Source organism: Cetorhinus maximus, chromosome 21 (genome assembly GCF_964194155.1).
Source record: "Cetorhinus maximus chromosome 21, sCetMax3.hap1.1, whole genome shotgun sequence".
In the NCBI taxonomy this organism is placed as follows: Eukaryota; Metazoa; Chordata; class Chondrichthyes; order Lamniformes; family Cetorhinidae; genus Cetorhinus; species Cetorhinus maximus.
Window position 1 is genome coordinate 17,070,034 of NC_135899.1, and position 4,943 is coordinate 17,074,976.

A 4,943-nucleotide genomic window follows, 5' to 3' on the forward strand; every position below is an offset into this window, starting at 1 on the left:
TCTTTCACTTTATCTGGAGTTTGAAAATGGATCGTGTCCACAGGGACGCGATCTACAAGCCTCAAGATAACGGGGAGAAAACGTGCTCAACATCGCCCTCATCATGATGGCCACCTTTGTGTGCGGCTGCATCAAGCTGTGTGTAGAACCTGGGTACACAAACACCAGGTGTCACTCCGTGCTGAGGTTCTACCTGTCCCCAGTGTTGGGAAGGATGGGTCGGGCTACGCTGCCGCGGAATGCTCCAAGTAGTTGGACCGTGCCGTACCACCTGTCCCTGATGGAAAAATTTATGCAGAGAAACTTCTTTGACCACAAGTCCATCAGGCAGTGGTCGGCACGTAACGTTTTAGAGGCCCTGCAGGAAAAGGAGATGTTGGATCCTTTCCGATGGTTCCCCGAGCAGACTGCCAAAGTCATGTGGCAGAATGGTTCATCGCCAGAACTTTCCAAGAGGCACCAAGGTGCCTCCCAATCAGATCCTTCCTACACACCAGGAGTCTCACCCTCTCTGCACCTTGCCCTTGAGGTGGCTGTGTGTGGTAGGGGGTTGGCAAGAGACTTTTGTTCACCTCCTTGTGGATTGTGCCTTTGCAAAGAAGGTCTGGAGAGAAATGCAGTGGTTTCTGTCGAGGTTCATCCCGAGCAGTGCTGTGACACAGGACTCTGTGCTCTAAGGGCTGTTCCCAGAGCCACACACCGAGACAAACACCAATTGCAGCTGGAGGATCATCAACTCAGTGAACAATGCTCTTTGGTCTGCACAAAACTTGTTGGTCTTCCAGTGCAAAGAGTTGTCCCCGACCGAGTGTTGTAGACTGGCACATTCCAAGGTCCAGGACTATGTGCTGAGAGACACACTAAAGCTTGGGGCAGCCGCCGCAATGGCGCAATAGGGAAAGGTCGCTGTCTAAGACCTTTCTGCCATAGTGCACCAAGAGACTGGAAATTGGATCGACCCCTCAGGCTGAACGGCTCACATTGAATGTATGCAGTGAATACTAAATGTATCATAATTGTATTGAAGCACCTCAGAGTGCAACAGGATGTATGTTGATAACTCCAATACCATTGCACTTTCCGACTGTCTGTAATGACCATATTGAAATGACTGTAATATTCATTGATTGTATTGAAGCAGCTCGTGATCCATGTCTAAAAGTTGAATTTGATACACTTTTTGTGATGGCGATTTAGAAATGTTTTGTAATGTTCTTCCAGATATTTAATGAATAAAGTATATTTGTCCAAAAAAGAGGTGGTTCTCCCAGGACGAGGTCAGCCCATTGCACTTCGAGTGTGCTGACACCTGCGATGTCCCCAAATGCGGGATTCTCGACTGTAAAATTTGTGGGAGCGGGAGGACTGCATTTGCGCTCTCCTCTGATTAACTAATTAATGTCAGATTTTACTGTAACATATTTCTTCACCAACAGAGACCGCTGTTGCATGTACTACAAAGTACTCGAAAAATTAACACATACAGGACACATGTATATGGAGAAGCAAATAATGTTAACGTTTCGAGGTCCAAGATCGCCAACATCCGCAGTGTTTTGCTTTTATTTTAACGTTGGCATTTGAGGTCGCTCTGCACTCACTGCATTTATCATGATTTCCTCTATGCTTGTGTACCAGCGTTCAACGGCCAGCAGAGGGTGGCATAAGCAAGAGAAACGGTTTTTAGGAAGAGACGCTTTTGAAATTCATTCACCCAGAAACAAATGATTCCCCCATTGCAGCAGCGAGCTGCTTCTAAAATGACTTTAGGCTTTTAAATCCCAATGCCAAATCGGCTCAGGAAATGACCTTTATCATTTTTCTTTTATTATTTATCCAATTCCCTTTTGAACAGCATTTGGTTCACAGAATGTGAGGGGGCAAGATAATGTCATTGTCGGTCTACACAGGCTGAACAGGTCAGGATCAACAGCAGAAGAGCTAAAGGATCCCCAAAAGATATTGGGTGACTGGTGCAGAATCAGGTTCAACTTCTGGCTTCATCAATTAGAGTTCATGTCATTTCGACAACACCCTCCATGCCCAAATATCCGTCCCTGGCCTGCTGCAATGTTCCAGTGAAGCTCAACGCAAACTGGAGGAACTGCATCTCATCTTCCGATTAGGCACTTTTCAACCTTCCGGGGCTTAACATTGAGTTCAACAACTTCAGGGCATGACCTCTCTCCCCCATCCTTAGCCCCTTTCCGATCCCCCTTTTGTCTAATAATTTGTCACTTTTAAAATATATTTTCCTTTTCCCAACAATTTCTATTAATGTTAAATTTATTCCCATCCATTGTTTTATCTCCACCTTTTAGCCTATTTCGATCCCTTCCCCTCACCCCACAGCCACTCGGACCATTTGTCACTTCCTCGTCTTGCTTTCTACCCTTAATGTCACCATTAGCACATTCCTTAGGTAATATCATTACCATGAAAATCCTTTGTCCCTTTGTCTATGACATGTTTGGCAATCTCTTTTTTGCCTCCACCTATCACTGGCCCTCCATCCAGCTTCACCTGTCCCACCCCCATCAACCAGCTTATATTTCACCTCATTTCTATTTTTCTTTAGTTCTGATGAAGAGTCACACGGACTCGACACTACAACTGTATTCATCTTCGTCGATGCTGTCCGACCTGCTAAGTTTTTCCAGCTATTTTTGGTTTTTTTACAGAATCCATAGACCACTTCATCAGCAGGTGCAGAGAAAAGGGGACGTTCTGTGATTTTTCAAATGCAGAGCTAGCAGGCAGAATTGTTGAGTTGGTGATCACATCCACTCCCATGGAAGGATTCCAGGAAGATCTGTTAGACAAGCCGAAAAGGTGTAGCATTCAAGAGCGGCTGAAGAGGATGGATGTAAGTACAAAGCGATCCTCACAGTTTGATGAAACTTACAGGTCCAAAGTACAACCCAGTTGTTGAAGCGCTCACTAGGAAACCCAAACCTAGCAGGACATGTGGAGGGTGTAGCCTTCTGCATGCACCAAGGAAATGCCCAACTTTTCATCGATTCTGTAAGGCATGTGGCAGAAAGGGCCGTTGGCAGAGGCTGTACACTTGAGCAAAGGCTGATGCAGCTACAAAGAGCCGTGCGCTGATCCAAACAACCTGCATGCAACAGGTACTTTTCAGCAATGAGGATGGCCAGCTGGTATCCCACCAGAAACATATACACGAAGCGATTGACAAACAAGAAAATGACAATGTGCACAATGATATGGAGAGTGAAGAGCACCTATTTCACACCGTCAATCTTGTGGAAAGCATTGATGCCATCTCACCATCTGAAGTGTTTGCCAAGATTCGAATTAGCTGCCCTAAGAAAGTTGGTAAGGATTCATTATTGGTCAAGATTGACACAGGGGCAAGTGCCAACATGCTACCTCTACTAATTCTAAAAGACACATATCTGTAGACATGGCAAAACCAACTGCTGTGAAACACTCAGCATACAACATCTCACAAATTCCATTTGCAGGATCATACTCCTGGACTGTAAGTACAATCAATCCTCCTGGTGACACAGATGTTCTACATTATGGAGACTAAAGGCCCAGAGTCCCTAGGTGTACCAGCATGCCATGACCTCACACTAGCAACAATCCATGGAATCAATCAGACCTCACAAGGCAGATCAAACTCAGACACTACACCTGTCACCTCAGCTCATGAACTAAAATCGAAATATCCAGGATGTTTAGACATAATTGTCAATTAAAAGTGAGCTGCAACATTATGCTTGCAGGAGAATGCAAGTCTATCAATTGATCCAGAACAAGTCTGCAAGTCAGTCAATTGATCCATAGCATTTTGTGCAAAACAAATGCTAGCAGCTACAAGAAGAAATGGTGAAAGGTGACACTACAGAAACTGTGGAAAACGGATGGCCTGATTCAAGTCAGTATCGCCACGAGCAGATAAGATCATTTTGGCCATATTGGGACAAGTCAGGCACCTCCCGGTAAGTCATTTCTAAAGGCAGGCAGCTCATCAAACTGGAATCTTTATGACCTGATATTAGCTTGATCTAATGGCCCAGATGAATGAATGATTTGCACAGTGAAATCCCTAATTCTCAAATGTAGACAGACCAAGCAAGATCTACCCATTGCAATGTTACATCCAAGAGTGACACCTTTAAGTGGAATTATTCTATAACTGGCACAGATTTTGTTTGGCCGACCAGTGCATACCAATTTACGGACTCTTACCCATCCTACTGTCTAAAAGACTAGAGAGCAACTTTTAAAACTGTAAGAGAAGACGGCCAATGTCTTGATAAAAATGTGGGTACAGAGCTGCCAAGTTTACAGTTGGAACAATTTCACGTCCAGGGGCCCACAGAAGGGTACGTGGCAACCAGCCGAGGCGTCAAAGATTGGTTCAAAACCAGGGTCCTATGAAGTCATGACACAAAAAGGCACAATGGTGAGACGTAACTGAGGAGAAATCAGATCTATTCCAGCTCCTCAACCACCGTGCATTCCTATTGCATTTAGGAAAAGATCCCTAATGAAACCAGAAACAAAATGCAAGTCTCACAATCGGACAGGTCACTGTGAGCAATTAAATACACCTCCAGATAAAGTTACCATCATAGGATCTGGGCATACCTGCAGATTGCCCTTACCCTTCAGGGACTCATAGATTTATCCATTCGATATGCTCATGTTATACCATTAGGTATCTAAACATGAACAAGTATTGTAAGTAGTTACACTTCTTTGGAAGGGGTTAAAGTACCTTTGAAAAGGGGGAATGCTGTAATATGTCTTTAAGAGATAGCTGCCTATCATCGCTAGAAGGGAAGTGTGTCATGCAATCTAGCTTTAGTTTCACTTTTGATATTGAGCAGAGCACACAACAGACATTTCTGCTGCTGATGCCTTCAATATTTCTATCCATGTGTATCTGTCCCCATGTTCCTCGCCTC

At 44.5% G+C, this 4,943-nt stretch overlaps 1 non-coding gene across 1 annotated transcript; it reads left to right on the forward strand.

Annotated features, from left to right (window-relative positions):
- The first annotated feature begins 1,221 nt into the window (after positions 1 to 1,221).
- LOC144696219 (U1 spliceosomal RNA) lies at positions 1,222 to 1,384 on the forward strand. Its single transcript, XR_013580131.1, has one exon. It is a non-coding gene; the product is annotated as a U1 spliceosomal RNA (small nuclear RNA).
- The last annotated feature ends 3,559 nt before the right edge of the window (positions 1,385 to 4,943 follow it).